Here is an 8541-nt window from a genome sequence, read left to right on the forward strand (position 1 = left end):
TCCTCCAGGGCAAAGACTCCCCCGAGGATTGAGATCAACCTGGTAGAGGCAGGTCCAGTCCCCTCCTCCCAGACGGAGCCAACCATCCCTGAATAAGTCCCAGGTTTCAAACAGTCAACTCATGCACTGAGCACAGGACCCGGTCCCACTGCCTGGATGCCTCCCAAACAGATCAAGCCAATCAACTGTCTCACCTATTCAGAGGGCCTGATCCAGTTGGGGGCCCCTCAACCATTGGTTCATAGTTCATGTGTTTCCATTCGTTTAGCTATTTGTCCCTGTGCTTTATCCAACCTTGATCTCAACAATTTTTGCTCATATAAACCCTCCTCTTTCTCGCCAATTGGACTCCGGGAGCTCCACGGAGCCTGGCCATGGATCTCTGCATCCGGTTCCCTCAGTCATTGGATGGGGTTTCTAGCAGGACAATTAGGGTGTTTGGCCATTCTATCACCAGAGTAGGTCAGTTCGGGCTGTCTCTCGACCATTTCCCTCTCTACCTTTAGCTGGCTTCTGGGGGTCAGACTCAGTTGCCAAGCTTGCAGAGAAAACATCTTACCTGCTGGGCCATTTTGGCAGTTCCAGATCTGCCTCTTTCAAAACTACCCCCTCTTTGTGAAAATTCTAGGTCATGATTGCCTTTCACATTTTCAGAGACACTGTTAAAAGGCCTTCATTATATTATAGGTATAGGCAATCAATAGAAGCATGATTGCAAGATTCTGAGCAGGCTAACTGTTGTTAAGCGTTTAAGGTATCAAACAGCATCTGCATGGAAAATAGGTTTAAATGGACTGATGGCAGTTGGGATTTCCTTAGAAATTTACTGATATCTGGTTATATAAAAGAAATGCAATAGTTGGGTTTGGAAGACATAGCTCAGCAGGTAAAAGCACTTGTTACTCTTAAAGAGGACCAGAGTTTGGTTCCCAGCACCCAAATGGTTCCAGAGGATCCAACACCCTCTTCTGGCCTCTACGGGCACTGCATGTCAATACCACACTACACAGTCAATACCCCCACAGAACTGTTTTTCCACTTAGGACATTTAAATTAATCATGTAAAACCAAACTTCCTTTTAGAGTAATCCTGTGAACAATAGCCTTCTGCTCTTGGGTCTACATCTCGGTTATGTTCAGTTGAGTTCAAGAAGAGTATCTCTTAGCCAGACATGGCAGCACACACCTGTAACCCCAAGGCAGAACCATGCATATCAGTCCAGCCCGGGCTACACGGTAAGATTCTGTGTCAGAAAGCCAAGGAACCAGGAAGCAGATGAAATAGGTTGGTAGGTCACTTCTCAAGTTTTCCCCGTGGCTCACCCAGTTTCACTTCCTCCTGCTTTGTCCAGTCAGAAACAGTGATTCTTCTCCATCTGTGGACGGCACTCTTTATGTTCCTTCTGAAGGTAAGTCTCGCTTAGCTTGTCCCTATGAAGTAAGACAAGACATTATCGTATAGCTTATAACTGTTTAACAAGTGATATTTTGATTCTACATGTTTCTTGCAAAGAATATCACCCATTTACAATCCACATTTAAAGAAATTATTTTCAGAGAAAAATTTAAGGAGACGGGATTTATCTGTGTAACCCTGGCTGTCCTGGAACTTGCTCTGTAGACCAGGCTGGCTTTGAACTCACAGAGATCCGCCTGCCTCCACCTCCCTGGGATTAGAGATGCGCACCATCTCTGTGCCTAGCCTGTTGCTGTTTCTTAAAGCTGGTTCTTCCTCCTGCCATGTGGTTTCTACATCCAACTCAAGTCGCTGGGCTTGGGAGCAGGTATCTCCTCTCCTTAGGCTCATCCTCAGGTGCCTTTACCCACAGAGGTGTGTCTCTGGCCCAGAGTCAAAATTTTGAGGGGAGGCGGTCAGAAATTCTTAAGCATTCTTAAAGTTTCGGAGCTGTCGTTAATCAGTTCTTGGGCTAAGTCTGTAACTACACCAGTAGCTTCTAAATGCAAATTAGTACCCATCCTACTAAACCCCGTGAGTGATATTATTGCTGTTATCCTCAGTGAACTATCCCCCTAAATACCTTTTTTTATTTTAGGCTTTTGTTTTGTTTTGTTTTTCAAGACAGGGTTTCTCTGTGTAGCCCTAACTGTCCTGGAACTCACTGTAGACCAGGCTGACCTCAAACTCACAGAAATCCACTTGCTCCTGCCTCCCGAGTGCCAGGATCAAAGGCGTGCACCATCACCACCCAGCTACTTTAGGCATTTTAAAAACACATTCTAGGAACTGCTCCCTCCTCAGCTCCCAAATTGGCTGTGCAAATAGAAGTTGGTTTCATTCAGAGTCATCAGGATCGAGTCCATCAAGGAGCTGCTCAGTTGCTTGGCAACCACGCCCAGGCTCTGACTAGTGGATTTCATCCTTTCTGGATACATAAGCAGAATTCTTTTTATTATTGTCTAAAATCATTTCTGAGAAATTTTTAGTTTGTCACTGTCAAATCTCCTGGTTTTCTGTGCTGTCTTGTTTAAAAAGACTGACCTTGTGTGACTCCGTGGCTATTGGCACTATGTTGCTCCAGCTGACTGCCTGTGGTCCATGGGTCTGTTGTACAATCACCTTGGGTCTCAAAGAAAAGAAAATAAATACCTGACCCTTGGTTTTTAAGCCATGCTTTTGCAAAGTAATTCTTACAAATGGAGACCTTAAATGCACAGACTTTATAGCTAGGTTTTCAGTATAGACCCCAAACATCCTCTTCTTCAGTGCTGAATTCAAAAAATACATGTGTCTTCTAAAATTACATGCAAATTTCCTGTAAATGTATTTTGTTTCTGACTGAAGAGCTGTTTATTTTCAGCACATTCTTCAAAAACTGACAGCCAAAGATTAACTACTCTATCAATATGTTTTTCTTATGCCTATCAAGTGAAATATGAAATATATAAGCACATGTATATGAAATATACATCTATACATGTTTATATCAAAGAATAAGTCAGAACAAATTAAAAAGCTCCTAGGTAAATACAAGCCAGTTCAAGAAGTTCATTGATCTCCATTCGTTTGGCTTCCATTGCCTGATCATCTAGCATCTTTTTGTACTTCGATTTCATGCTAATCATTGTGATGAGCTGTCAGAGATAAACCAAACTATTCTCAATTTGTATTTTAATGAACAATTGGATTTGTGAAGATAATAATCATACTTACTGATATTTAAAAACTAAAAACCTAAATATGTGTTATTAAAAAAAAAAGTTCATTGATGACACACGGAAGATGGAAACAAAGCAACTTCCTCTTGGGTGAGTTTGACCCAGAGCGAGCTCGAGTTTGAATTCTCCACTTCTCCTCCTATGTCTCATGTCTCTGACAAAGGGCTTGTTGCCGGTAGGTGGATTTTCCTGTCTCTCCTGCCAGCTGCTAAATCCCGACACGAAGACTTACTGTTAATTATAAAAGAGTGACCAATAGCTTAGGCTTTTTGTTTGTTTGTTTGTTTGTTTTTCTGAGACAGGGTTTCTCTGTGTAGCTTTGCACCTTTCCTGGATCTCGTTCAGTAGCCCAGGCTGTCCTGGAACTCACAGAGATCCGCCTGGCTCTGCCTCCCAAGTGCTGGGATTAAAGGCATGCGCCACCACCACCCAGCGGTTTTGGCTTGTTTTTAGCTGGCTCTTATAACTTAAATTAACCCATTTCTATTCATCTATGTGCTACCCTGAGGATTGTTTATCTCATCTATGTACTGTCCATACTGCCTGTTCTGCATCCTGGAGTCTCCTTGCAACTGTACTCTTCTTCCCAGCATCCTCTCTGCTCTGAACATCCTGCCTAGCTATTGGCCATTCAGCTTTTTATTAAACCAATCTGAATGACAAATCTTCACAGTATACAAAAAGATTAGTTCACAATAGCTGTGTATTAATTGAACAGCACAGAAAACATGGCATGGGAAAGGGATGAGGGATTCTACGTAGAAATCTTTAGAATTTACAAGGGAAAAAATACTTTACTAACCCCAACTGATTCAGAAAAGCACTAAAAACTGCAAACAGGTGAGGTCTACCTATATCCCCATGTTGCTTCCAACATTTGTGGGATATTTGTTATTTAAGGTTTCTTACAACCTGCTGGCTACTTTCAGCAAATGATTACAGCACACACATGCACACATACATTATTCTGGGTCGGGTCATGGGAGAGTATATAGTTTAAGATTAAAGCTATGTATTTATCTTAAGTTGTAAATGCTGATTTGCAGAGGAAATCCAAGGCATAGTGAGGTTGGTTACATTGCTGTTCTTCTTTTTTATTTTTTATTTTCCGAGACAGGGTTTTTCTGTGTAATCCTGGATGTCCTGGAACTCACTCTGTAGATCAGGCTGGCCTCGAACTCACAGAGATTCACCTACCTCTGCCTCCCAAGTGCTGGGATTAAAGGCATATGCCACCACTGCCTGCCAGTTATATTGTTCTCTTAAAGGCAAATCAACATGCTGAGTACATAGTAGGACAGTAGGTCAGGTATATAGTCTTCAGTTATATCAAGGCATGTGGTTAACCTGGCTGCAGGGTCCAGCAAAAGTTCCTTCTCTTCAAAGGCAAGAGATCTTTTCAGAAAAATGTAAAACAAAGTAGAACACTTACAGCATCATCTACATTTTCTGGTCCTCCCCCCACCAACCCATAAATAACCATTTTCCTAACCTTCTGGGAACCTCTTCCTCACACAGTTCTGGATTACCGTTTATACACACACTGCTTAGTTTCGACTGGTTTTGGACTTTATGTAAATGAAATCATTTTACCTTGTTGCCCTAGCTCAGTTTATCTTATTAAATTGCATTGCTACATGTAGCTGCAGCTCACTCATTTTCATCTTCTGTGGTATTTAATTGTGTGACTGTGCCCAAATTAATTCGTTGGTTTTGCTGGTGATGGATTGTTGGGTGGCTTCTCATTACTGGCTGTTGCGGAGTGTGATCTTTTCCATGTGCCTGCATTTCTCAAGGATACGTACTTAGAGCTGGACTGGCTCCTTTGCTAGAGTGTGTCCAGGTTCATCCTTACGAGGAAACAGCGGAAGGCTTCCTACAGTGGCCCTGGGAATATAGAGTCTCACTGGCAGTGGGCAGGCTGGCCCACTGGTCTGTCCTTGGTAATCCTTGGCATGGGTTTAGTGTTAGCTCTTCTGGAAGTACACGGTTGTTTGTAGTTGAGATTTTCATCAGTATTTTTAAAGTTATTAATGAAGAATTAATAATTGAGAAGTAGGATTATTGGCCATCACATATTGGTATTTGTTCCCAAATGATCTAATTTGGGTGTTTTGGTTTTTTTGGACACAGACTAGGTTTGAACTCCTGCCCCAGCCTCCAGTCTCCTGAGTGCTGGGATCACAGGCATGCCAATCATACCCAGCCAGGGGTTAGGATATATGCATATACACACATATATATAATGTTAAGGATGTGTTTCATTTTTAATTATTTGTATGTGTGTGTTGATACGTACACATGAGTGCAGGTGCTTGAGGAGGCCTGAGGTGTTGGACCCTTAGACCTGGAGTTACAGGAGGTCGTCAACCACCCAATGTGGGTGCCAGGAGCCAAACTTGGGTCCTCTGCAGGAGCATTACGCACTTTTAACCACTGAGCCGTCTCCCCTGGAATGTTTATTTTGTTAATAGTTTTAAATCGGTGATTGGCCACAGTTTTGTTTGCATGTTTGATTACTTGTGAGATGAAACGTTTATTCTCTGTGTGATTTCTGGCTATATTTCACCTGGGGTAGAAGGTGTATATCTACTTTGGTAACTCTTATTTTTTATTTATTATTAAATTTATTATTATTATTATTCTGCAACAATAATAATATGTATATGTGTGAGTGCACATGCCACGGTGTGCATGTGGAGGCCAGAGGACAGTTTCGTGTACTCGATGCCTTCTTTCCATCTTTATGTGGGCTCTTAGGACCACACTCAGGCCCTCAGGCCTGCATGACGAGGATCTTTACCTGCTGAGCTATCTTGTCAACCAGGTCCTGAATTTTTTTTTTCCTGCTTCTTCTTTTTCTTTCCCAGGGCTGGAGGTCAAACCCCAGCCCTTGGTCAAACCAGGCCTTACATACACTAGATTAACTTTGTCCTCAAGTCTGCAGTAGCTGCATTCGCTTGCAAAATGTTTCTTGTATAAAATATGGTTGTTGGGGTGGTTAGTTTAGTTTAGTTTTGTTTTAATTAACTTGGTGCACACTGGATCATCTGGGAAGAGGAACCTCAGTTGAGAAGAGGCCTCCCTCAGATTGGCCTGTAGGCAAGTCTATGGGAAGTTTTCTTGATTAATGATTGATGTGGGAGGCCCCAGCCCACTGTGGGATGCTGCCCCTCGGCAGATGGTCCTGGTTGTACAGGAGAGGTAGCTGAAATGAGCCTGAAAGCAAGCCAGTGAGCAGCACCCCTCCATGGCCTCTGCTCTAGTCCCTGCTCTAGTTCCTGCCTGGAGTTCCTCTCCTGGCTTCTCTGTAACATGGAACAAACCCTTTCCTCCCCAAGTTGCCTTTGGTCACAATGTTTTATCACAGCAACAGAATCCCAAGCCATTGCTTTCTGGCAGTTGTTATCCAATTCACACTGAATTTCATTTACCCTTTGTCCGATCAATATTCAGCTGACTGCTCAAATAACATGTGCACAGATTCCCCTGGAGAACTCTCTCTAGTATGCGGCTCTCTGCCTTCTGCCTCAGCTTCCCTAACTCTGAATCTATTCTCTCCACACACTGAAGCCCTGATGGAGAGTCCTTTCTGTTTTCTTCAGGACAGAAGCTGCATTGAGGAAGAAAGCCTGGCAGTCAGTGGGTACCCTTGTCTGTTTCCTTCATTCTGTGCATTAAAAATAGTTACTACCCTGCTCTCAGAAAGGGCCCTTTAAAGGAAGAGGAGGAGGAGAGAGAAATGAATTTATAAGGACAATAGGAATGAATAGCAGGATCTTGTATATGGCATGTATGTATGTGTGTATGTGTGCATGTGCCTGTGTGCATGTGTGTGTGTGTGTTGTCCTGATCATGTAATGGTAGTGCCATTTACTTTTTATTAACAAATTCAGTAGGATGAAGAAAACATGACAATGCTGGACAACAAATTATATGCAAGCAACGTAAAAATAATTTAACATTAAATACCTAAGAAGCCGCATTAAAGAGACCCAGGAGAAATTACATGGAAAGCGCTGAACTCAGAACTGGAAATTCTAAGTTCCAGCGGCTCTCCAGGCCCGTGCAGCTGGCAGCTCATCTGAACCATTGTTTCTCTGTTGTATGGGAAAAGTCTATCGTTGGGGCCTCCCGCCACACAGAGGTAAATTACCACTGCGTGTTTATTATTTGCTAGAAGACAGCCAGTTGTAGAGCGGCGGGCACGGGGTTTGATTGAAGCCCCATGTCTGAGGTCTTCCTGGAGCCGATGTCATTAAGGACACAACCCATGGGACGGCGGGAAGGAGTGGGTGTCGGTCAGAGCCACTGTGAACAAGGCAGCAGCAAGTTCCTCGGGGGTTCACGTGTGGTCCAGGCTAGACGTGAACTCTCCGTCCTGCTGCTTCAGCCTCCTGAACACTGGGGTCATGGATGCATACCACTATGCCAGGGCTCAGCTCGCTTTCGGCCCTTGCAGAGTTTCCCCTTCCCTCCAACAAAAAGCAGCTAGCTAGCTCTGAGGAAATCAGGGCAGGCTGGGGTGGCGCGATTAGGGGCATGCTGTGGAAGAAACATGGATACTGGCCAAGGAGGGATAAGAGGGTGGCCGGAAGGAATGATAGAGGGAAAATGGCTTGTCACCAGCGTTCTTTGGCTGCGATGGGGGAGGGTGGTCATTATTAGCTCAGTGTCCACTAACTGTAAAACGTCATACACAGTTGAAAGGAATGCCCTCACTCTCACCCACTACCCTTAAAAATGTGGAATGTGTCCTCACGTCCCTTTTCCCAAGCATTCAAATCATATATAAGACAGACTTACACCTGGAAGACAGCGGTCACCTGCTCTGCCTTCGACTTCTTCCTGAACTGGCGCTGTGGCCCACCCAGACTGGTTCCTTCCTGCTCCTCACTCCAAAGAGGAGGTGTGTCTCCAGGCTCAGTCCTCAGATGCCTGCTCTCTCCTGAGGTTCTCCTCCACGCGGATGATTCTCTGGTCTCCCTTTCAGCATCGGACTGAAGTCCGAAATCCTCGTTTCCCAGCACCTGGTTGAATGTCTCTTTGACCCACTTCCACATTTGTGGACTTGTCCACAGCTAAGCTCAGTCTTTGCTTTGAAGGGTTTCTTTGTTAGGCCTTCAGGTTTTGTTTTGAGATGGGGTCTCTAGCCCAGGCAGGCTTTCAAACTTTGTATTGGAGGGTGACTGTGAACTTCTGACTCACTGACTCCCACCTCCTGAGTGATAGGATCACAGGCCTGCACCACCACACTGTCCTGCGAATCTGGGTATTGAACCCAGGCTTTGTAAATTTGAGGCTGGCACTCTGCCTGCTGAGACACATCCCTAACTCCTTGCTCAGTTTTTTTCTCAATGTCAT

The 8541-nt window shown here is 44.2% G+C and overlaps 1 long non-coding RNA gene across 1 annotated transcript; it reads right to left on the minus strand.

Annotated features, from left to right (window-relative positions):
- Positions 1-1327: 1327 nt before the first annotated feature.
- On the minus strand, positions 1328-8541 carry LOC119087013. Its single transcript, XR_005090431.1, has 3 exons — positions 7984-8541; positions 2501-2578; positions 1328-1431 (listed from the first exon to the last, which is right to left on the minus strand). It is a non-coding gene; the product is annotated as an uncharacterized LOC119087013 (long non-coding RNA).

The sequence above is a fragment of the Peromyscus leucopus genome, chromosome 8b (genome assembly GCF_004664715.2).
Source record: "Peromyscus leucopus breed LL Stock chromosome 8b, UCI_PerLeu_2.1, whole genome shotgun sequence".
NCBI classification, from domain to species: Eukaryota; Metazoa; Chordata; class Mammalia; order Rodentia; family Cricetidae; genus Peromyscus; species Peromyscus leucopus.